We start from the raw sequence: 25,947 nt of genomic DNA on the forward strand, positions 1-25,947 counted from the left end.
TATCTCTTTTCTTCCTACGTAATGGTTACATCATCAGATCAGCAAAGCGAACATGCACACACCTCAGCTCCTCTCCTCACCTGCTTGCGCAGGGAAATCAAGCCTTTCTTATAGTTCTTCATACAAATCAGTGACACCCCCTTTCTGTTCCCAATTGGTCTACAAACTTTGCAGTTTCTTGGTGTCAGGGCCTGATTGGGGTACTGCCTTGTCAATTTGTTTCACCTCCTTACTCTAGCAGTTTCTCATCCCTCTATCTCCTTGGACCATTAGGCTGATTGCTATACAATTGGCTACTGTTAAGCAGTCTGTAGCTGTCCTGTTAGTTTCTGCTTGTTAGTCTGCTTCTACTGATAAGCTGTCTCAGCAGCACTGAAGTTACTTTATTATTTCTGATCAGCTGTCTCTGCAGCTCCGAGGTTAGCTTGTTAGTCTATAATTAATTGATTAGTTCACTTTAAATGTCCCTATTATTTTGTCCCCACAGTCCCCCCTTTGATTCTTCAAACACTTTTAAGAATCATTCCCTTGATCCCACCTAAGTGCCTTTAATGGTCTCTACTTGTCTAGAAACAGCCTTCAACACCCGGAGGGGTCACACTCAATACATTGCCTGCTTGTGCCACAAGAGGGGCCCGCGGGAGCTCTGTAAAGGCATAAGTTTTGCAGGGGCTTCAGTTACTTGTTTACAACAACACTTAATAAGCACAAATGTCAAATACAGAATTACAATTATAACTAAAAGGAAGACCAAACCCTGTACCACCGAGGTCCCTATCGAGCCCAACCAACTGGTCGCCCAACTCCATAAGGTGAGGGTTGGGGGTTGTTTTAGCTTTTCCACTTCCTTTTGGATGTGTTCTGTCAGATTAGAAATTTCTTCGGAGCTATCTGGAATGTAAGTGCAGAACGCGGGTCCTATCAGGGCACATGTACCCCCCCTTTTCTGCTAGGACAAAATCTAAGGCCATTCGGTTCTGGAGTGCTACTGTGCGGATAGCTACCATTTCTGCATTTATTTTAACGAGGGCTTCGGCGGTGTCATTGGCCACTTTTTCTAGGACCGAAGCCATGTTGATGGATTCCCTAGCTACCTTAGCTGTCCCATACCACGGGAACATGATTGAGAAAAACCTCTCCGTCTCGGTGATAGCTCGTCTCGTCCTTTGCCCCTGAGGCGGCTTAGGCAGGGAGGTCAAATGATGGATATAAGGTGTAACATAGCCTAAGTAACACGATCCTGTCCAGAATTTCGGTAACCAGGGATAGGCTTTATTGCCGCAAATAAAATAAGTACCATTATAGGCAATGGGGTTTTTAGCCGTTTCGGGGTCCAATCGCCAGGCGGTGTCCTGCCCTTTTAGTTCCTCAAGGTCCCGCAGGAGAATAGCTTTAGCGCCCGGAGTTACATTGAAATAGTGGGAGCAGTTACTTCGTCCCACCTCTTGTCCACCCCTTTGGTCTCTGACCAGGCTTACGAACCCCAATGGTCTTCCCACGCCTGAGGTGTTAGTAAGGACCAAGAACGGGGGCTCTTGGGTCCGATTGTAATGGGGCTGGTACCACCCCATGAATGCCTTTACGTTATAGGATATGTTCCAAGACCCTTTTATGATCTATTCCGCCGTCTCCGATGCATTAAAGGGAATGGGCGTAAGGGGATGCCCCCCCTTGAGTGGATGGGCATGTGTGCACATACCCAGCAGTGGGAGAGGTTAGCTTCTTTGGCATATGTATAAGACATATAAAGGAAAGAGTTAACATGTAATTCCCTTGACACTCGATTAGTTTCCCCATGTGGACAGGCTTGGTTAGTCAAAAGTGAGCAACTACTTAAAATACATGCGAAGATGATAATAAAAATTCTGAACAGTACGTAATTAATAATTCGGTGTTCAATCACGGGTCGCTCGTTTTACGTGAGAGGCGTGTATCCAGGCTTTCTTTCTTTCGACTTTGACTGCTGCCTGGGTGGTCAGTAGCACTTGGAAAGGTCCCTCCCACTTGGCGCCCAAAGGTTCTTTGTGTATTTTCTTCACGTAGACCCAGACTCCCGGGACGATGTCGTGCCCTCCTTCTGGTGGGTCACCCCAAGCTGCAAGGAAGCAGAACTGATGGCATTTGTTAGGTTCTGGCAATATTCTAGTAAAGCGTCGCTCATCAAATGACAATCAGCTTTTCGCAGATCAATTATTCCCGGCAAAGACATGGGACTCCCGGTTATTATTTCAAATGAGCTGAGGCCCGTAGTTCTGTTCGGGGTCGCTCTGATACTACACCGAACTATCGGCAACGCCTGAGGCCACAGTATTCCTTCCTGGTGATACTTGGATAGTCGCTGTTTTAGAGTCTGATTCATTCGTTCCACTTGGCCTGATGACTGGGGATGATGAGGACAGTGTAAATCCCACGTAATGTTCAGTAGTCGACAGACTTCCTGACAGACCGCGCCTGTGAAATGGGTTCCTTGGTCAGAGTCAATGCTGACCGGTACTCCCTATCTGGGGATGTAATCCTTACACAGGACCTTAGCGGTGTGATTGGCTGTGGCATTTCTAGCTGGGACGGCCTCTACCCATCTAGAAAATTTGTTGACAATGACTAAAATGCCAGTGTATCCCTGGCAAAGTGGGAGAGTGATATAGTTGACTTGTAAGCACTGGAGTGCGCCGGCCGGAGCAGGGGCTCTTAGTTGAGGCATCATCGTGGTGTCCTGGATTGTTTTTCTGACAGACCACACAGCGGTCAGCCACCAGCTGGGCGTGTTTTTTGAACCCTCGACCCCACCAGCTTTTCTGGAACCGTGCTGTCATCTGTTGCGGGGCCAGGTGTGGTGAGTTACTACGGTCATACTTTTGCCCTGAGATACTGACTGGAGTTTGATGTGTTCCTGGGAGAGGTTCACAACTATAAAGTGCAAGAGTTAAAGTCAGTGGGTGGCGAAGAGTAGATTAGACTAGTTGGAGGCAGTGGCGTAGTTGTAATGTCACTGAACTAGTAATCTGGAGGCCTCGGCCAATGCTGTGGGGACATGGGTTCGAATCCCACCACGGTAAATGGTGAAATTTGAATTCAGTTAATAAATCTGGAATTAAAATGCTAGTCTAATGGTGACAATGAAATAATTGTCGATGGCTGTCCTTTAAGGAAGGAAACCTGCTGTCCTAGCCCATAGCAATGTGGTTGACTCTGAAATGACCTAGTAAGCCACTCAGTTTCTCAAGGGCAATAAATGCAGGCCTAGCCAACAATGCCCAAATCCCTTGAACAAATAAAAAAAAAAGCATAACTTGAAGTTCTGGGCGTTTGTGTAAGCTGAATATCCCATAAGTGAAGGGTGGAAGTAAGCTCTAATGCCCTGGAGCCTGGTGTTACTGAAAGGCATTTGTGTGCAGTATATTACAGGAAGTCTTGTTCTGGCACACATCTGTTTATGCAGTCAAAAGAGACAGTACAATAGGAGACAGCTGTTTAACAGGATAAGGTTGTTCTCACAAGCTGGCCTAGGGAGTGTCTCCAAAAGGATCCATCAACTCTTGCAAAGAAAGTGATTCAAACTTGACTAATCGAACTTATGCCATCTGCAGCTGTTGCTGTTTAAAAACAGGTGTATTTACTGGTATAATTAAACTCTGACAAATTAGTCCATACGATATTTGAAATAGTAAACAGAACAACCAAATCTAGAATACTGCTTAAGGCTAAACTATGTCAGTGGGTCAAGTGGGACAAATTCAAACAAATGGAACATAAATTAAGACTAATACAAAGAAGCAGCAGTCGACACGTGGAATTGCCTGTAGGGTTGGGTAGTGGTGGCAGAGGCCTGAAATTAGTTGAATGCTGTGATGGGTACTGAAGGGCCTTGCTGAATGGATAAACTAAGGTGGCTCCATTCTCTCCCTTGTGAAATGGGAAGTGTGGATCCTGTTGTAACCAGATCTTCAATCGACTTGGACAGTCTGAGCTATATTCCCCCGCCCCCTCAGAAGATCTGCGACCTTATTCCAGATCCCTGCCTTTGTCCCATTTCCCTTAATATCTTAAGTTTGAATTTGAGATTGATTTTTTTGTTAACTAAACAGCCACTTAAGGGCCCTCGCCCACCTCCACGGGTATTTTACCCGATTGAGGGCTACTCCCACCCCCCCCTCCCAAAACGAACACCCTAGCCTCACCAGGGCATGACCAATTCCCCTGGCAAGGCTGCCCGAACTTACCTTCTGTCCCGGTTCCATTGCGTCCTCCTCAGTCGGCTGGCCTGTAGTCTCAGCAGTGGCCACCGCCCCTGGTGGCACTGCTGAGACTAAGAGCTGCCGGCCCGCTGATTGGCCGGCAGCTCACTGAGCGGGACCTCCTCCCTCAAGTGGGTGGAAGTCCCGCCCCGGGCCAATTAAAGCCTGGGGATCCATACAGGATGGATCCCCAGGCTGGGCGGGAGCCGGATCGGCACCGCCATTTACGTCGGAGTCTGGCTCCCGTCCGCCCAGAGTAAAATTCCAGCCTGTAGGTCAGTTAGCCTAACATCTGTCATTGGGAAAATGCTAGAATCCATTATTAAGGAAGTAATTGCAGGACATTTAGAAAATCATAATGCAATCAAGCAGAGCTAACATGGTTTTGTGAAAGGGAAATCATGTTTGACTAATTTATTAGAGTTCTTTGAGGAAGTAACAAGCAAGGTGGATAAAGGAGAGCCTGTAGATGTGGTGGACTTGGATTTCCAAAAGGCATTCGATAAGGTGCTACATCAAAGGCTACTACACAAAAAAAAGAGTTCATGGTCCGGTGTATAAACTACATAGATAGAGGATTGATTAGCTAACGGGAAGCAGAGTGTAGGGATAAGTAGGCATTTTTGGGTTGTCAAGCTGTAACTAGTGGAGTGCCACCGGGATCAGTGCAGGGACCTCAACTATTTACAATCTAAATCATTTGACTTAGATGAAGGGACCGAATGTATGGTAGCTGAATTTGCTGATAATGCAAAAATAGGAAAGTAAGCTGTCAGAAGGACATAGTCTACAAAGGATATAGATAGGTTAAGTGAGTGAGCAAAAATTTGGCAGATGGAGTATAATTGGAAAAGTGTAAATTTGTCCACTTTGACAGGAAGAATAGGAAAGCAGTATATTTAAATGGAGAGAGATTACAGAACTCTGTGGTACAGAGGGATCTGGGTGTCTTGGTACATAAATCTCAAAAGGTTAGTATGCAGGTACAGCAAGTGAATAGGAAGGCAAATGAAATGTTGGCATTTATTGCAAGGGGAATTGACTACAAAAGTAGGGAAGTGTTGCTACAGCTGTACAGGGCCTTAGTTAGACTGCATCTGGAGTACTGTGTACAGTAACCTTTCCACACACAAAGGGTGGTAGAAGTTGGAATTCTCTTCCGCTAACAACAACTGTTGTTGGATCGATTGGTAAATTTTAAATTTGAGATTGATTTTTTTGTTAACTAAAGGTATTAAGGGAAATGGGACAAAGGCAGGGATAGAGTCATAGAGTCGTACAGCATAGAAACAGGCCCTTTGGCCCACCGCGTCCATGCCGACCATAATGCCTATCTATACTAATCCCACCTGCCTGTATTAATTCCATATCCCTCTATGCCTTGCTCATTCAAGTACCTGTCCAGATGCCTCTTAAATGTCGCTACTGTTCCTGCCTCCACCAGCTCCTCAGGCAGCTCATTCCAGATACCCACTATTCTTTGTGTGAAACATTTACCCCTTTGATCCCCTTTAAACCTCCTCCCTCTCACCTTAAATCTATGCCCTCTAGTTTTAGTCATCCCTACCATGGGAAACAGACTCTGGCTATGTACCCTATCTATGCCTTTCATAATTTTATATACATCTATCATGTCCCCTCTCAGCCTCCTTCGCTCTAGGGAAAACAGACCCAGCCTATCCAATCTCTCTTTATAACTCAAGCCCTCCAAACCAGGCAACATCCTTGTGAATCTTTTCTGCACCCTCTCTAGCTTAATCACATCTTTCCTGTAGTGTGGCGACCAGAACTGCACACAGTACTCCAAATGCAGCCTAAGCAACGTTATGTACAACTGTAACATGACGTCCCAACTCTTGTACTCAATGCCTCGGCCGATGAAGGCAAGCATGCCATACGCCGCCTTCACTACCCTGTCTACCTGTGTTGCCACTTTCAGGGAACTATGTACTTGCACCCCAAGGTGTCTCTGCTCAAGAACACTCCCCAGGGCCCTGCCATTCACTGTATATGTCCTGCCCTGGTTTAACTTCCCAAAATGCATCACTTCACACTTGTCTGCGTTAAATTCCATTTGCCAATCCCTTGCCCACTTTCCCAGTTGATCTATACCCTGTTGTAACCTTAGACAACCTTCTTCACCGTCCACTATACCACCAATTTTGGTGTCATCTGCAAACTTACTAATCATGCCCCCTACATTCACATCCAAGTCATTAATATATATGACAAACAACAGAGGGCCCAGCACCGATCCCTGCGGCACACCACTGGTCACCAGCCTCCAATCTGAAAAACAACTCTCCACTACCACCTTCTGCCTCCTATCACCAAGCCAATTTTGTATCCAATTTGCTAGCTCACCCTGGATCCCATGTGTTCGAAATGTCTGGACCAGCCTACCGTGCAGGACCTTGTCAAAGGCCTTGCTAAAGTCCATGTAGACAACGTCCATTGCCCTGCCCTCGTCAATCCTCTTGGTCACCTCCTCGAAAATCTCAATCAAATTCGTGAGACATGATTTCCCACGCACAAAGCCATGCTGACTATCCCTAATCAGACCATGCCTTTCCCGATGCATATAAATCCTGTCTCTCAGAATCCCTTCCAATAACTTTCCCACCACTGATGTAAGGCTCACCGGCCTGTAGTTCCCTGGTTTATCCCTTCTGCCCTTCTTAAATAAAGGCACAACATTAGCTATCTTCCAGTCTTCCGGTACCTCACCCGTGGCTAACGATGATACAAAAATCTCTGCCAGGGCCCCAGCAATCTCCTCCCTTGCTTACCATAGCATCCTAGGATACACCTGGTCAGGCCCTGGGGATTTATCCACCTTAATGTGCTTCAAAACCTCCAACACCTCCTCCTTTGTAATGTTGATATGTTCCAGGATATCGGTGTTCCCTCCCTTGAACTCACTAGCTTCCATGACTTTCTCCACGGTAAATACGGATGAGAAATATTCATTTAAGACCTCGCCCATTTCCTGTGGCTCCACACATAGATTACCACACTAATCCTTAAGGGGACCTACCCTCTCCCTAGCTACCCTTTTACTCTTAAGTAAATCTGGAATTAGGATCTGGAATTAGGTCGCAGATCAACCATGATCTCATTGAACAGCGGAGCAGGCCCTGGGGCTAAATGACCTCCTCCTGTTCCTGTGTTCCTATTTTCAAATGAGGCATGTTGGTATGAAAGGGCATGGTACAGTCAGTCGACATGTCTGCTAGCGATATAGTTGGCAAAGCTTGTATTCCTTACGGAATATCTCATCCCTGCATCTGCGGATTGTCAGCTTTGTTATTTTAAAATTTCATCACTTTGTGCTTTTTACAGCAACGACTGATCTGTCATCAGGTAGGTGTGTAAACCCTGATTTTTGATCAGATAATGCTCTCTTTGCAGTTAAACTGGGCGTTTTCTAAACAAAAGCTGCATTTTGTCACAACCAAAGCAGGAGGAGTGCACTGTATTCTAGTTCCAGTTCTCCATGGGTCACAACAAATATTTTAAATTATCACCAAGAACAAAGAACGGTACAGCACAGGAACAGGCCATTCGGCCCTCCAAACCTGTGCCAATCTTGATGCCTGCCTAAACTAACACCTTCTGCACTTCCGGGGCCCATATCCCTCTATTCCCATCCTATTCATATATTTGTCAAGATGCCTCTTAAACGTCGCTATCGTACCTGCTTCCACCGCCTCCCCTGGCAGCAAGTTCCAGGCACTGACCACCCTCTGTGTAAAGAACTTGCCTCGCACATCCCCTCTAAACTTTGCCCCTCTCACCTTAAACCTATGTCCCCTAGTAACTGACTCTTACAGCCTGGGAAAAAGCTTCTGACTATCCACTCTGTCCATGCCGCTCATAACTTTGTAAACCTCTATCATGTCGCCCCTCCACCTCCGTCGTTCCAGTGAAAACAATCCGAGTTTATCCAACCTCATGTCCAGGCAACATCCTGGTAGTGTGGCGACCAGAATTGCACGCAATATTCTAAGTGTGGCATGACTAAAGTTCTGTACAGCTGCAGCATGACTTGCCATGTCCCAGAATAAAACGCACCAACCAGGTTTCTTTAATAAACAACAAAATTATAAGTTTATTATAAAACAAGTCTTAACTAGTAATGAAGCAAAGCATAAACACAGATCAAAATATAAAAGTTCTCTTTTTACCTTAGCCTCACTCACTCTCGCACTCACTCTCGCACTCACACACAGATTTTTACTCTTTAGGGCTTTAGTACAAAAAAATATACGTTGGCCAAAATACTTGCTAATTCTTAAAATAGAGAAGATATGAAAAGATGTCAGAAATCCTTTTTGGTTTGGCAGCCCAAATACGTATAGACGGCTGTCACTAGGATCTTCCTAGAACAGTTCTTGTTAGGTGAAGATGATCAGTTTGGGCAGGCTTTCCAGGTAAAACGCGGCAACAGGGGTTTCGAGCAGTTTCTTACAGTTGCTTCTCAAGAAATGGAAAACACAGGCTTTTTCAAAGAGCTGGAACTGATTGAGGTGGGTTTTTTCCCTTGGCAAGTTTTCTTTTTTTTTTATTCATTCAGGGATGTGGACGTCACTGGCTATGCCAGCATTTATTGCCCATCCCTAATTGCCCTTGGGAAGGTGGTGGTGAGCTGCATTCTTGAACCGCTGCAGTCCATGTGAGGTAGGTATACTCTCAGTGCTGTTGGGAAGGGAGTTCCAGGATTTTGAGCCACCGACAGTGAAGAAATGGCGATATCGTTCCAGGTCAGGATGGTGTGTGAATTGGATGGGAACTTGCAGGTGGTGGTGTTCCCATGCATTTGCTGCCCTTGTCCTTCTAGTTGGTAGAGGTCATGGGTTTGGATGGTGCTGTCTAAGGAGCCTTGGTGCATTGCTGCAGTGCATCTTGTAAATGGCACACACTGTTGTCACTGTGCGTCGGTGGTGGAGGGAGTGAATGTTTGTAGATGGGGTGCCAATCAAGCGGGCTGCTTTGTCCTGGATGGTGTCGAGCTTCTTGAGTGTTGTTGGAGCTGCATCCATCCAGGAAAGTGGAGAGTATTCCATCACACTCCTGACTTGTGCCTTGTAGATGGTGGACAGGCTTTGGGGAGTCAGGAGGTGCGTTACTTGCCTCAGGATTCCTAGCCTCTGACCTACTCATATGGCTACTCCAGTTCAGTTTCTGGTCAATGGTAGCCCCTAGGATGTTGATAGTGGGGGATTCAGTGATGGTAATGCCATTGAATGTCAAGGGGAGATGGTTAGATTCTCTCTTGTTGGAGATGGTCATTGCCTGGCACTTGTGTGGCGCGAATGTTACTTGCCACTTATCAGCCCAAGCCTGGATATTGTCCAGGTCTTGCTGCATTTCTACACGGACTGCTTCAGTATCTGAGGAGTCACGAATGGTGCTGAACATTGTGCAATCATCAGTGAACATCCCCACTTCTGACCTTATGATTGAAGGAAGGTCATTGATGAAGCCGCTGAAGATGGTTGGGTCTAGGACACTATCCTGAGGAACTCCTGCAGTGATGTCCTGGAGCTTGGATGATTGACCTCCAACAACCACAACCATCTTCCTTTGTGCTAGGTATGACTCCAGCCAGCGGAGGGTTTTTCCCCCTGATTCCCATTGCCTCAGTTTTGCGAGGGGTCCTTGATGCCATACACTGTCAAATGCTGCCTTGATGTCAAGGGCAGTCACTCTCACCTCACCGCTTGAGTTCAGCTCTTTTGTCCATGTTTGAATCAAGGCTGTAATGAGGTCAGGAGCTGAGTGGCCCTGGCGGAACCCAAACTGAGCGTCACTGAGCAGGTTATTGCTAAGCAAGTGCCGCTTGATGGCACTGTTGATGACACCTTCCATCACTTTACTGATGATTGAGAGTAGACTGATGGGGCAGTAGTTGGCCGGGTTGGACTTTTTGTGTACAGGACATACCTGGGCAATTTTCCATATTGCAGGGTAGATGCCAGTGTTGTAGCTGTACTGGAACAGCTTGGCTAGGGGCGCGGCAAGTTCTGGAGCACAGGTCTTCAGTTCCAATGCCGGAATATTGTCAGGGCCCATAGCTTTTGCAGTATCCAGTGCCTTCAGTCGTTTTTTGATATCACGCGGAGTGAATTGAATTGGCTGAAGTCTAGCATCTGTGATGCTGGGGACTTCAGGAGGAGGCCGAGATGGATCATCAACTCGGCACTTCTGGCTGAAGATTGTTGCAAATGCTTCAGCCTTATCTTTTGCACTGGTGTGCTGGGCTCCCCCATCATTGAGGATGGGGATATTTGTGGAGCCACCTCCTCCAGTTAGTTGTTTAATTGTCCACCACCATTCACGGCAGGACTGCAGAGCTTAGATCTGATCCGTTGGTTATGGGATCGCTTAGCTCTGTCTATCGCATGCTGCTTACGCAGTTTGGCACGCAGATAGTCTTGTGTTGTAGCTTCACCAGGTTGGCACCTCATTTTGAGGTATGACTGGTGCTGCTCCTGGCATGCCCTACTGCACTCTTCATTGAACCAGGGTTGGTCTCCTGGCTTGATGGTAATGGTAGAGTGGGGGATATGCCGGGCCATGAGGTTATAGATTGTGGTTAAGTACAATTCTGCTGCTGCTGATGGCCCACAGCACCTCATGGATGCCCAGTTTTGCATTGCTAGATCTGTTCGAAATCTATCCCATTTAGCACGGTGGTAGTGCCACACAACACGATGGACGGTATCTTCAATGTGAAGGCGGGACTTCGTCTCCACAAGGACTGTGCGGTGGTCACTCCTACCAATAGAGTCGTGGACAGAAGCATCTGCTGCAGGCAGATTGGTGAGGACGAGGTCAAGTATGTTTTTGCCTCGTGTTGGTTCCCTCACCACATGCCGCAGACCCAGTCTAGCAGCTATGTCCTTTAGTACTCGGCCAGCTCGGTCAGTAGTGGTGTTACCGAGCCACTCTTTGGTGATGGACATTGAAGTCCCCCACCCAGAGTACATTTTGTGCCCTTGCCACCCTCAGTGCTTCCTCCAAGTGGTGTTCAACATGGAGGAGTACTGAGTCAACAGCTGAAGGAGGGCGTAGGTGGTAATCAGTAGGAGGTTACCTTGCCCATGTTTGACCTGATGCCATGAGACTTCATGGATTCCGGAGTCGATGTTGAGGACTCCCAGGGCAACTCCCTCCCTACTGGATACCACTGTGCCACCACCTCTGCTGGGTCTGTCCGACCGGTGGGGCAGGACATATCCGGGGATGATGATGGCAGTGTCTGGGACATTGTCTGTAAGGTATGATTCCGTGAGTATGACTATGTCAGGCTGTTGCTTGATCAGTCTGTGGGACAGCTCTCCCAACTTTGGCACAAGCCCCCAGATGTTAGTAAGGAGAACTTTGCAGGGTCGACAGGGCTGAGTTTACCGTTGTCGTTTCTGGTCCCTAGGTCGATGTTGGGTGGTCCATCCGGTTTCATTCCTTTTTATTGACTTAGTAGCGGTTTGGTACAACTGAGTGGCTTGCTAGGCCATTTCAGAGGGCATGTAGGAGTTAACCACATTGCTGTGGGTCTGGAGTCACATCTAGGCCAGACCAGGTAAGGACAGCAGATTTCCTTCCCTAAAGGACATTAGTGAACCAGATGGGTTTTTACAACAATCGACAATGGTTTCATGGCCATCATTAGACTAGCTTTTAATTCCAGATTTATTAATTAAATTCAAATTAAATTCTCCAACTGCCTTTTCAAACCATTGTCCATATCCCAACTCACTGTCCAAAGCAAAACCAAAAACAATGTCACAAGAGTCAAGCCTGCTGACCCCTGTAAATCTTGACCTTTCACTTCTTTGTAAACATCTTGCTTCAGGTCAAAAACAACCCCTGCTGGGTAATTATTTGAAGGCAGGTACCTTCCAGTAACTGTTGACAATCCAGACCTCTCAGCAACCCTTGGAAACAAAAATCCATGGACTCCTTTTCAATTATAAAACACAAATCCGCAAAATTTAACAAAAATATGGATGCCCTCAAACAATTGTCTGTACCCAAGTTGGGCAGGATTTCACAGTGTCTCTACTATAATTAGTAACCAGTCTTATTCTGTCAAACATGCTTGCATGTGTGTGTAAAACAAATGTTTGTTCAGCAACCTGTTTGAACAAGTCTCCTGAAGCTATGGTGCACACTGTTTCAATAGAGGGAAAGATTCTGCTTGTCTTAGTCTCAAGAAATGGAGCATTTTCCCAGTTTTTGCACCCAAAGTTGACATTCATACTCCCAGGCTGAATTGGGTCCATGAAGAGTGCAGATGGAGCATGCCAGGAGCAGCACCAGGCATACCTCAAAATGAGGTGTCAACCTGGTGAAGCTACAACACAGGACTATCTCCATGCCAAACTGCATAAGCAGCGTGCAATAGACAGAGCTAAGCGATCCCATAACCAACGGATCAGATCTAAGCTCTGCAGTCCTGCCACATCCAGCCATGAATGGTGGTGGACAATTAAACAACTAACTGGAGGAGGTGGCTCCACAAATATCCCCATCCTCAATGATGGGGGAGCCCAGCACATCAGTGCGAAAGATAAGGCTGAAGCATTTGCAACAATCTTCAGCCAGAAGTGCCGAGTTGATGATCCATTTCGGCCTCCTCCTGAAGTCCCCAGCATCACAGATGCCAGACTTCAGCCAATTCGATTCACTCCGCGTGATATCAAGAAATGACTGAAGGCACTGGATACTACAAAGGCAAGAGGCCCTGACAATATTCCGGCAATATTACTGAAGACCTGTGCTCCAGGACTTGTTGCACCCCGAGCCAAGATATTCCAGTGTAGCTACAACACTGGCATCTACCCTGCAATGTGGAAAATTGCCCAGGTATGTCCTGTACACAAAAAGCAGGACAAGTCCAACCCGGCCAATTACCGCCCCATCAGTCTACTCTCAATCATCAGTAAAGTGATGGAAGGTGTCATCAATAGTGCCATCAAGCAGCACTTGCTTAACAATAACCTGCTCAATGATGCCCAGTTTGGGTTGCAACAGGGCCACTCAGCACCTGACCTCATTACAGCCTTGGTTCAAACATGGACTAAAGAGCTGAACTCGAGGTGAGTTGAGAGTGACTGCCCTTGACATCAAGGCAGCATTTGACTGAGTATGGCATCAAGGAGCCCTAGCAAAACTGGAGTCAATGGGAATCAGGGGGGAAACCCTCCGCTGGCTGGAGTCATACCTAGCACAAAGGAAGATGGTTGTGGTTGTTGGAGGTCAATCATCTGAGCTTCAGGACATCACTGCAGGAGTTTTCTAAAGGGCATTAAGGTGGACAAGTCCCCAGGTCCGGATGGGATCTATCCCAGGTTACTGAGGGAAGCGAGAGAGGAAATAGCTGGGGCCTTAACAGATATCTTTGCAGCATCCTTAAACACGGGTGAGGTCCCGGAGGACTGGAGAATTGCTAATGTTGTCCCCTTGTTTAAGAAGGGTAGCAGGGATAATCCAGGTAATTATAGACCGGTGAGCCTGACGTCAGTGGTAGGGAAGCTGCTGGAGAAGATACTGAGGGATAGGATCTATTCCCATTTGGAAGAAAATGGGCTCATCAGTGATAGGCAACATGGTTTTGTGCAGGGAAGGTCATGTCTTACCAACTTAATAGAATTCTTTGAGGAAGTGACAAAGTTGATTGATGAGGGAAGGGCTGTCGATGTCATATACATGGACTTCAGTAAGGCGTTTGATAAGGTTCCCCATGGCAGGCAGATGGAGAAAGTGAAGGCGCTTGGGGTCCAAGGTGTACTAGCTAGATGGATAAAGAACTGGCTGGGCAACAGGAGACAGAGAGTAGCAGTAGAAGGGAGTTTCTCAAAATGGAGACGTGTGACCAGTGGTGTTCCACAGGGATCCGTGCTGGGACCACTGTTGTTTGTGATATACATTAATGATTTGGAGGAAAGTATAGGTGGACTGATTAGCAAATTTGCAGACGACACTAAGATTGGTGGAGTAGCAGATAGTGAAGGGGACTGTCAGAGAATACAGCAGAATATAGATAGATTGGAGAGTTGGGCAGAGAAATGGCAGATGGAGTTCAATCAGGGCAAATGCGAGGTGATGCATTTTGGAAGATCCAATTCAAGAGTGAACTATACAGTAAATGGAAAAGGCCTGGGGAAAATTGATGTCCAGAGAGATTTGGGTGTTCAGGTCCACTGTTCCCTGAAGGTGGCAACGCAGGTAAATAGAGTGGTCAAGAAGGCATACGGCATGCTTTCCTTCATCGGACGGGGCATTGAGTACAAGAGTTGGCAGGTCATGTTACAGTTGTTTAGGACTTTGGTTCGGCCACATTTGGAATACTGCGTACAGTTCTGGTCGCCACATTATCAAAAGGATGTGGATGCTTTGGAGAGGGTGCAGAGGAGGTTCACCAGGATGTTGCCTGGTATGGAGGGCGCTAGCTATGAAGAGAGGTTGAGCAGATTAGGATTATTTTCATTAGAAAGACGGAGGTTGAGGGGGGACCTGATTGAGGTGTACAAAATCATGAGAGGTATAGACAGGTTGGATAGCAAGAGGCTTTTTCCCAGAGTGGGGGTTTCAATTACTAGAGGACACGAGTTCAAAGTGAAAGGGGAAAAGTTTAGGGGGGATATGCGTGGAAAGTTCTTTACGCAGAGGGTGGTGGGCACCTGGAACGCATTGCCAGCGGAGGTGGTAGATGCGGGCACGCTGGAGTCTTTTAAGATGTATCTAGACAGATACATGAATGGGCAGGAAGAAAAGAGATACTGAACCTTAGAAAATAGGCGACATGTTTAGAGAGAGGATCTGGATCGGCGCAGGCTTGGAGGGCCGAAGGGCCTGTTCCTGTGCTGTAATTATCTTTGTTTTTTTTTTTGAGTTCCTCAGGGTAGTGTCCTAGGCCCAACATTCTTCAGCTGCTTCATGAATGACCTTCCTTCAATCATAAGGTCAGAAGTGGGGATGTTCGTTGATTGCACAATGTTCACCATTCGTGACTCGTCAGATACTGAAGCAGTCCGTGTAGAAATGCAGCAAGACCTGGACAATATCCAGGCTTGGGCTGATAAGTGGCAAATAACATTTGTGCCACACAAGTGCCAGGCAATGACCATCTCCAACAAGAGAGAATCTAACCATCTCCCCTTGACATTCAATGGCATTACCATCACTGAATCCCCCACTATCAACATCCTCGGGGTTACCATTGACCAGAAACTGAACTGGAGTAGCCATATAAATATCGTGGCTACAAGAGTAGGTCAGAGGCTAGGAATCCTGAGGCGAGTAACTCACCTCCTGACTCCCCAAAGCCTGTCCACCATCTACAAGGCACAAGTCAGAAGTGTGATGGAATACTCTCCACTTGCCTGGATGGGTGCAGCTCCAACAACACTCAAGAAGCTCAACACCATCCAGGCAAAACAGCCCGCTTGATTGGCACACCATCCACAAACATTCACTCCCTCCACCACCAACGCACAGTGGCAGCAGTGTGTACCATCTACAAGATGCACTGCAGCAATGCACCAAGGCTCCTTAGACAGCACCTTCCAAACCCGCGACCTCTACCACCTCGAAGGACAAGGGCAGCAGATGAATGGGAATATCATCACCTGCAAGTTCCCGTCCAAGTCACACACCATCCTGACTTGGAACTATATCGCCGTTCCTTCACTGTCGCTGAGTCAAAATTCTGGAATTCCCTTCCTAACAGTACTGAGAGTATACCTACCTCACATGGACTGCAGTGGTTCAAGAAGGCAGCTCACCACCACCTTCTCAAGGGCAATTAGGGATGGGCAATAAATTCTGACCCTGCCAGCAACACCTACATCCCATAAATGAATAAAGAAAAAACTATTCTCTGAGCTCTGCATTGCACCCTACACCCTTCTTAAAGGCCCATATGTTTATTGTTTACCCCCATGATTCTGGTTTGTTTCTTGGTATGGAGTGAGTTTGTGGAACACAGCTAGTGGAGCACTTGGTACTCTGCAGTTGGCCCTTGGGGAGGAGAAATCCTTAGATTCCCACTGCTGCAGAGTCTTGGTGTTGGGTGAGGAAAGGATCATGCTTCTGACAAATCCCAAGGACCAGATGGTTTTCATCCCAGTATTTTAAAGGAAGTGTGTGAGAACATTGCAGATGCCTGAACTGTAATCTTCCAAAGTTCTCTCGATTCAGGGACTGTTTCTTTTGATTGGAAAGTAGCGTATGTCACTGTGCTTTTTAAGAAAGCTGAGAGGGGGAAACCAGGGAATTATAGACCAGTTAGCCTAACCTCAGTTGTCAGGAAATTACTAGAGTATGTAACTAAGGCTGGGATGACAGCTTGTAAAGGGTAGGTCATTGCCTAATGAACCTGATAGGATAAGGATAAAGGGCAGTTACTCTGATTGGCAGGACTTGGCTCATGGTGTTTCGCAAGAATCTGTGTTGGAACCTTGACTTCTTAGATGACGAGATAGAGAGCCACATATTCAAATTTTCTGATGAAACATAGATAGGCGGCATTGTAAGTAGTGCAAATGGAAGTATAATATTACAACGCGATATTGATAGATGATACTTACCTTCTGGGAGAGGAGCGGACCTGCGGGAAGAACACTGTGTGAGGAGCAGATAAATGCAGCCCGAGGATCGCAGCCTAGAGCACTTGCCTTCCGGCAGAGGAGCAGACCTGCGGGGAGCAATTAAATAAATCCCGAGGATCGTGGCCTACAGCATTTAGCTTCCGGGACAGCAGCGCGCCAGAGTTTGAAAACAAAGTGAACAGTGACCTCACAGAAAAGCTGCAAGGTGATTGGTTGGTGAGTAACTGCTGTTGGGGAATAACTCAATAGCTGGGTTAATGCACTGCTGTTGGGGTGTGTGTGTAAATAGCTTAATAGTAAGGAACAAGTGAGTAGCTGGTATTTTGTCCTGAGTAAGGTTTATTTTAACTAGTGAACAGTATTGATTTTTAGTAGGATTTATCAGTACCAGTAAGGCTTTATTAATAATTCTAAGCTGTTGTAGTATTGGTAAGGCTTTTCTTTAGTAGTAGCAAAGGGTCAACTAATAAATAAAGGAATGGCAGGGTTACTTCAACCTCCAGAGTGGACCTCCTGTGCTATGTGGGAGCTCCAGGATGCTTCCGTATCCTGGAGAACCATTTGTGCAGGAAGTGTTCATCAATTGAAGCAGCTTGAGCTCCAGCTTTTGAAACTCCAGCGGTCGCTGGCGACATTGCAGTGCATTCATGAGGATGAGAGCTATGTGGATAGCACGTTTATAGATGTGGTCACCCCACAGCTTAAGAGTATGCAGGGAGAGAGGGAATGGGTGACCATCAAGCAGGTAGTGCAGGTGACCCCTGAGTGCATCTCACTCTCCAACAGTATTCAGTTCTGAATACAGAGGAAAGTGATGCTGGGGAGTATAGCCAGAGCCAAGTCCATGGCACCAGCTGCACAGGAGGGGTACAGAGAAGACTGGAAGAGCCATAGTGATAGGTGATTCAATAGCCAGGGGAACAGACCGGCGTTTCTATGGTCGCAGAGATGAATCCAGGATGGTGTTGCCTCCCTGATACCAGGGTCAAGGATGTCACTGAGCGGCTGCAGAGCATCCCTGAAGGAGGAGGGTGAACAGCCAGCAGTCGTGATCCACATCGGAACCAACGACATAGGTAGAAAGAGGGATGTGGTCGTGCAGTCAGAATTTAGGCAGCTAGGTAAGAAATTGGCAAGCAGAACCTCAAAAATAGTAATCTCCAGATTATTCCCAACGCCACACACAAGTTAGTATAGAAATAGAAGGAAAAGACAGATGAATGCGTGGCTCGAAAGATGGTGCAGGAGGGAGGACTTCAGATTCCTGGGATATTGGGACTGGCTCTGGGAGTGATGGGACCTGTAACAGGCCAGACGGGTTGCACCTGAACAGAGCCGGGAACTGAGTTCTTTGCGGGACGTTTTGCTATTGCTGTTGGGGAGGGTTTAAACTAGTTTGGCAGGGGGATGGGGACCTGAGGGTAGACTCAGCTGGGACAAAATCAGAAATTAAAATAGAAGGTGGAAAATTTCTGGATGAGTCTGGAAGGCAGAGGAAACGAGGGTTAGAAAATAAAGAGTTTGGCAGTGCTCAAGGGTATCTATTTCAATGCAAGGAGTATAGCAAATAAAGCAGATGAGCTGAGGGCACAGATAGACACCTGGCAGTATGATATCACAGTTATTACAGAAACATGGCTTAAGGAGGGACAGGAATGGCAGTTCAATGTTCCTGGTTACAGGGTTTTCAGACGCGATAGGGAGGGGGATAAGAAAGGAGGGAGAATGGCAATTTTGGTCAAGGAAACTTTTACAACTGTGAGGAGGGATGATATGTTGGAAAGATCATCAAATGAGGCCGTATGGATTGAGCTAAAGAACAAAAAGGAGCAATCACACGAGGATTGTACTGTAGACCCCCAAACAGTCATAGGAGATAGAAGAGCAGATATGTAGGCAAATCTCTGAGAAGTGCAAGAACAATAGGGAAGTCATTGTAGGGATTTTAATTACCCCAATATTAACTGGGATCGTTTTAGTGTGAAAGGAATTGAGAGAGCAGAATTCTTGAGGTGCATTCAGGAGAACTTTCTTTGCCCAGTATGTAGCAAGTCCAACAAGAGAGGGTGCAGTTTTAGACTTAGTTTTAGGAAATGAAGTTGGGCAGGTGGAAGGAGTGGCTGTGGGAGAGCATTTTGGTGGTAGTGATCATAATTCAGTCAGTTTTAACATAATTATGGAAAAGGACAGAGATAGAACAGGAATTAGAGTTCTCAATTGGGACAAGGCCAATTTTACTAAACTGAGGAGTGATTTAGCCAAAGTGGACTGGAAACAGCTACTTGAAGGTAAATCAGTGTCAGAACAGTGGGAGGCGTTCAAAGGGGAGATTCAAGAGGTTCAGAGTAAACATGTTCCCACAAAGAAAAAGGGTGAGGCAGCCAAATCTACAGCCCCGTTGACGTCCAGGAGCCTACAGGGCAAGATAAGGCAGAAACGGAAAACTTATGGCCGCCACCGAGAACTCAATACTACTGGAAGCCGAGAGGGGTATAGAAAGTGGAGGGGGTGAAATCAAAAAGGGAAATTAGGAAAGCAAAGAGAGGGCATGGAAGAATATTGGCAAGCAAAATCAAGGTGAACCCAAACATGTTTTATCAATACATTAAGTGTAAGAGGATAACGAAGGAGAGAATAGGGCCCATAAGAGACCAAAAGGTAACCTATGTGTAGGGGCAGAAGATATTGGTATGGTTCTTAATGAATACTTTGCGTCTGTCTTCACAAAAGAGGGGGACGAGGCAGATATTGTAGTTAAGGAGGAAGAGTGTGAAGTATTAGATGTGATAAACATAAGGAGAGAGGAAGTATTAATGGGATTAGCATCCTTGAAAGTTGATAAATCACCAGCGCCAGATGAAATGTATGCTAGGCTGTTAAAAGAAGCAAGAGAGGAAATAGCAGGGGGTTTGACCATCATTTTCTAGTCCTCAATGGATATAGGTGTGGTGCCGGAGGATTGGAGAATTGCTAATGTTGTTCTCTTTGGCCTCCTTATCTCGAGAGACAATGGGTAAGCGCCTGGAGGTGGTCAGTGGTGTGTGGAGCAGCGCCTGGAGTGGCTATAAAGGCCAATTCTAGTGACAGGCTCTTCCACAGGTGCTGCAGAAAAATTTGTTTGTCGGGGCTGTTACACAGTTGGCTCTCCCCTTGCGCCTCTGTCTTTTTTCCTGCCAACTGCTAAGTCTGTTCGACTCGCCACACTTTAGCCCCGCCTTTATGGCTGCCCGTCAGCTCTGGCGAACGCTGGCAACTGACTCCCACGACTTGTGATCAATGTCACAGGACTTCATGTCGCGTTTGCAGACGTCTTTAAAGCGGAGACATGGACGTCCGGTGGGTCTGATACCAGTGGCGAGCTCGCTGTACAATGTATCTTTGGGGATCCTGCCATCCTCCATGCGGATCACGTGGCCAAGCCATCTCAAGCGCCGCTGACTCAGTAGTGTGTATAAGCTGGGGATGTTGGCCGCCTCGAGGACTTCTGTGTTGGAGATATGGTCCTGCCACCTGATGCCAAGTATTCTCCAGAGGCAGCGAAGATGGAATGAATTGAGACGTTGCTCTTGGCTGACATACGTTGTTCAAGCCTCGCTGCCATAGAGCAAGGTACTGAGGACACAGGCCTGATACACTCGGACTTTTGTGTTCCGTGTCAGTGCGCCATTTTCCCACGCTCTCTTGGCCAGTCTGGACATAGCAGTGGAAGCCTTTCCCATGAGCTTATTGATTTCTGCATCGAGAGACAGGTTACTGGTGATAGATGAGCCTAGGTAGGTGAACTCTTGAACCACTTCCAGAGCGTGGTCGCCAATATTGATGGATGGGGCATTTCTGTCCCATGATGTTCGTTTTCTTGAGGCTTATGTTGTACCTCTGTTTAAAAAGGGAGCAGAGGATAGACTGAATAATTACAAGCCAGTGAATCTAACCTCAGTAGAGGGCAAATTATTGGAATCTATTCTGAGAGACAGGATAAACTGTCACTTAGAAAGGCACAGGTTAGTCAAGGATAGTGTCAGCATGGATTTGTTCAGGGAAGATCTTGTTTGACCAACTTGATGGAATTTTTTGAAGAAGTAACAAGCCAGATAGATGAGGGTAGTGCAGTTGATGTGGTCTACGTGGATTTTAGCAAGGCTTTTGACAAGGTCCCACATGGCAAACTGGTTAAAAATATAAAATCCCATGGGATCCAGGGAAATGCAGCAAGGTGGATACAAAATTGGCTAAGTGGCAGGAAACAAAGGGTAATTATTGACGGCTGTTTTAGCGACTGGAGGGCTGTTTCCAGTGGCATTCCGCAGGAATCAGTACTGGGCCCCCTGCTTTTTGTGGTGTATGTTAACGATTTGGACGTAATGTAGGGGGCCTGATCAAGAGGTTTACGGACGACACAAAGATTGGCTGTGTGGTAGATAGCGAGAAGGATAGCTGTAGGCTGCAGGAAGATATTGATGGTTTGGTCAGATAGGCAGAAAAGTGGCAAATGGAAATCAACTTGGAGAAGTGTGAGGTGATGCATTTGTGGAGCTCAAACAAGCCAAAGGAATACATGATTAATGGGAAAATACTGAGAAGTGTAGAGGAAGTGAGGGACCTTGGAATGAATGTCCACAGATCCCTGAAGGTAGCAGGACAGGTCGATAAGGTGGTTAAGAAGGCATATGGAGTCCTTTCCTTTCCTTTATTAGCCGAGGTATAGAATACAAGATCATGGAGGTTATGCTGGAACTGTATAACTCATTGGTTAGGCCACAACTTGAGTACTGTGTGCAGTTCTGGTCACCTCATTACAGAAAGGATGTAATTGCACTAGAGAGGGTACAGAGGGGATTTACGAGGATGTTGCCAGGACAGGAAAAATGCAGCTATGAGGAAAGATTGGATAGGCTGGGGTTGTTCTCCTTGGAACAGAGAAGGCCGAGGGGAGATCTGATTGAAATGTACAAAATTTTGAGGGGCCTGGATAGAGTGGAGGTGAAGGGTCTATTTACCTTAGCAGAGAGATCAGTGACGAGGGGGCAGAGATTTTAAGTGATTGGTAGAAAAATTAGAGGGGAGATGAGGAAGAACTTTTTCACCCAGAGGGTGGTGATGGTCTGGAACTCCACTACCTGAAAGGGTGGTTGAGGCAGAGACCCTCAACTCATTCAAAAGGAAAGCAATATCCAGACTCCTTTTGAATGAAATAAAAACAAGAAATGGTGGAACCACTCAGCAGGTCTGGCCTGAAACGTTAAGTCTGCTTCTGTTTTCACAGATGCTGCCAGACCTGCTGAGTGGTTCCAGCATTTCTTGTTTTTATTTCATTCAAAAGGAGTCTGGATATGCACCTCAAATGCCATAAGCTGCAGGGCTATGGACCAATTGCTGGAAGGTGGGATTAGAATTGGGCAGCACAGTGGCGCAGTGGTTAGCACCGCAGCCTCACAGCTCCAGCGACCCGGGTTCAATTCTGGGTACTGCCTGTGCGGAGTTTGCAAGTTCTCCCTGTGACAGTGTGGATTTTCGCCGGGTGCTCCGGTTTCTTCCCACAGCCAAAGACTTGCAGGTTGATAGGTAAATTGGCCATTATAAATTGCCCCTAGTATAAGTAGGTGGTGGGGGAATATAGGGAAGGTGGGGATGTGGTAGGAATAAGAGATTAGTGTAGGATTAGTCTAAAGGGGTGGTTGATGGTCGGCACAGACTCGGTGGGCCGAAGGGCCTGTTTCAGTGCTGTATCTCTAAATAAATAAATAGGTGGATCGTTTTTCGGCAGGCACAGACACGATGGGCCAAGTGGCCTCTTTCTGGGGCTTAAACTTTCTATGATTCTATGAAGCAAATGGGTAAAATTGTGGCAGATGGATGTGAATGTAGTTAAATGTAAGGTTACCCACTTTGAACCCGATAAGGAAAGAACAGGGTACTTTCCAAATGTTGAAAAGCTATAAACACTGGAGGTCTGAAGAGACTTGGGGTTCTATGTACATAAATCATTAAAATATCATGGACAGGTACAGTAAATAATCAAAGGCTAATGGAATTGTTACGACCGACCACTCCTGTCAAAGCCCCCAATCAAAATATATGATTCTGATTGTGGTGGGAGAAATACACTGATAATCCAATCCCGTCACTCCACAGATCACCTAACTTATCATTTAAAACTTTCCAAATTAAAGAAAGACCCAGCCAAATTGTACCATCTATTAACCTCTGAATGAGGCTAACCAAACCAGGTGTGTTTAGATCAACAAATTAACTGTTTAATTAGAAGAATTAAATTCTTAAACACTATGAAGATATAAACAACATTTAAAATAGAAAAAATTAGAGTCCTTGCAAATTTACAGTCCAATGTTGCTTGAAGTCCTCACAGAATGTTGCTTTCCTTCTCCAGTGAATTTCAACAATTAACGACGTGCAAACACTTTCAACAGAATCAATCTGACTTCAGAGTTTTTCAGGGATTAAAGATTGTCATAGTCTAACTTCCCTTTCTTCAATTTAAATTACCAGAGATCTCTGTTTTGGCTTGACCTTTTTTTAAGAACTCTTTTTCAGGTGTGCTAAAAACCACAGCTGTGTTCTCTGTCTGTGTGTTCTGTTAGAACAAACTGTCTTCAACTAAAAGCCAGTTCAAAACTGAATTGTAACAAATGTATCGCATGAGACTCATTCCCAGTGGCTGTATCTATGGCAATGAGAATGTACCCTTTGAATTGCAGTCTCCAAATGGCTGTTTCTAAGGCAACGAAAATGCACCTTCCTACAACTCCTGAGGCTTGCTGGTTCTTAAAGAAATACTGATCGTTTACTAGCCTTAAAGGCAAACCGCATATTCCAAAAAAAAAACTACAGGACCATGACAGAATGCTGGCTTTTATATCAACAGAACTAGAATATAAGGGGGTAGACATCATGCTTCAGCTGTACAAAGCCCTGGTTAGATCACACCTATGAGACGTTCTGGGCACCACACCTTGGAGGCAGTGCAACATAGGTTTACCAGAATGCTAACTGGACTTGAAGGCTTAAATTACAAAGAGAGATTACACAAACTAGGGTTGTAGTTCCTCGAATTTAGAAGTTTAGGGGGTAATTTGACCAAAGTTTTCAAGGTATTATAGGGATCAGGTAGGGTAGATAGAGAGAAACTATTGCTGCTGGTTGGGGAATTTTGAACTAGTGTAACTAGTTCCGCTCCCCCACCCACCACCATCCACACCCCCATCCTCTCTCCACCCCCCCACCACCCTCCAGCTGTTCCTCGTATCCCTGGAATTTCTTTCTCTTTCATCTTTCTAATTCCCTTTTTGAAGGCTACTATTGAATCTGTATCCTTCACCCAATCAGGTACTGCATTCCAAATCCTAACCACTTTTTGTGTAAAGCTTTTGCTCATGTAGTCTCTGGTTCTTTTGTCAAACGCCTTCAATATGTTCCCTCTGGATATCAACCCTTCAGCCATTGGGAACAATTTCTGTTTATTTACTCTAAACCCTTCATGATTTTAAACACCTCTATCAAATCTCCCCTTAGCCGTCTCTGTTCTGAAGAGAACAACAAGGGGAGATGATTACATTTTCTCTTGTTGGAGATGATCATTGCCTGGCACTTGTGTGGTGCAAATGTTACCAGCCGCTGGCACACTGCCTGAAGGGGTGGTAGAGGCAGGAACCCTCCAACATTTAACAAGTATTTAGATGAGCACTTGAAATGCCATAAGCATACAAGGCTACAGGCCAAGTGCTGGAAAATGGGATTAGGATAGGTGCTTGGCTGGCACAGACACGATGGGCCAAAGGGTGTGTTTCTGTGCTGTATAACTCTATGACTCTAACCCCAGCTCCTCCAGTCTCTCCACATACCTGTAATCACTCATTGCTGGAACCATTCCAGTAAATCTCTTCTGTACCTGTCCAAAGTCTTCGCATCCTTCCTAAAGTATGGTGCCCAGAATTAGCAACAATACTTCAGCTGGAGCCAAACTAGTATTTGATATAGGTTTAGCATAATTTTCTGGCTTTCATACTCTGTGCCTCGATTTATAAAGGCCAGGATTCCACATGCTTATTTAACTGCTTTGTTAACTTGTCCTGGCACCTTCAAAGGTTTGTGAATGAACACCTCAAGTGTCTCTGTTCCTGCACCTTCTTTAAAATTGTACCATTTAGCATGTATTGTCTCTTCTCATTCTTCTACCAAAATGTATCACCTCACGCTTTTCTGTATTGAATTTAATCATTCTTGTGTCTGTCCATTCCACCAGCCTGACTGTGCACTATTGAAGTCTAGTATTCCTTCCTCCATGTTTACTACACTTCCAAACTTCATCATCTGCAAATTTCAGAATTGTGCCCTGAACCCCAAGTTATATCAAAAACATCAGTCGTCCTAGTATTGAACCTTGTGGAACTTTACAGTGTATCTCCTTCCAGTCGGGGAAGCAGCAATTCAGCACTACGCTCTGTTTGCTATGTGTTAGCCAATTTTGTATCCATGCACTACTGTGCCTTTTATCCCATAGGCTTCAATTTTGCTAACAAGCCTAATATGTGGTGGTATGCCACTCAGTTGTCAAGAGCAATTAGGGATGGACAACAAATGCTGGCCTTGCCAACGACACCCACATCCCATGAAAGAGTGAAAAAAAGTTTATCAAATGCTTTTTAAAGTCATCTTGGTTCAGTTGGTAACACTGTCATCTCTGAGTCACAAGGTTTCAGGCTCAAGTCCCACTCCAGGGTTTGAGCGCAAAATACTCTGGTGCAGTATTGAAGGAATGCTGCATTGTCGGAGGTGTTGTCTTTCAGATGAGATGTTAAACCGAGGCCCCATCTACCTGCTTGGGTGGACATAAAAGATCCTTTGGCACTATTTCGAAGAAGAACAGGGGAGTTCTCCCCAGTGTCCTGGCCAATATTTATCTCTCAATCAACATCATAAAAATAAATTATCTGGTCATTATCACATTGTTGTTTGTGGGATCTTGCTGTGCGCAAACTGGCTGCTGTGTTTCCTACATTACAACAGCAACTACACTTCAAAAGTACTTCATTGGCTGTAAAGTGCTTTGAAATGGCCGGTGGTATGAAAGGTGCTAT

At 46.0% G+C, this 25,947-nt stretch overlaps 1 protein-coding gene across 4 annotated transcripts in view; it reads left to right on the forward strand.

Annotated features, from left to right (window-relative positions):
* The window catches only part of LOC137378680 (uncharacterized protein KIAA0513-like), a 215,786-nt gene that overhangs the window by 52,891 nt on the left and 136,948 nt on the right, over positions 1 to 25,947 (forward strand). The window contains exon 2 of one of the 4 annotated variants that reach the window (XM_068049003.1): positions 16,821 to 17,068. The exons of the other annotated variants lie outside the window; for them this stretch is intronic. The gene's annotated coding sequence lies outside the window, so the exon portion shown is untranslated. The remainder of the gene's footprint in view (positions 1 to 16,820; positions 17,069 to 25,947) is intronic. 4 annotated transcript variants of the gene reach the window in all.

The sequence above is a fragment of the Heterodontus francisci genome, chromosome 17, assembly GCF_036365525.1.
Source record: "Heterodontus francisci isolate sHetFra1 chromosome 17, sHetFra1.hap1, whole genome shotgun sequence".
Taxonomy (NCBI): Eukaryota; Metazoa; Chordata; class Chondrichthyes; order Heterodontiformes; family Heterodontidae; genus Heterodontus; species Heterodontus francisci.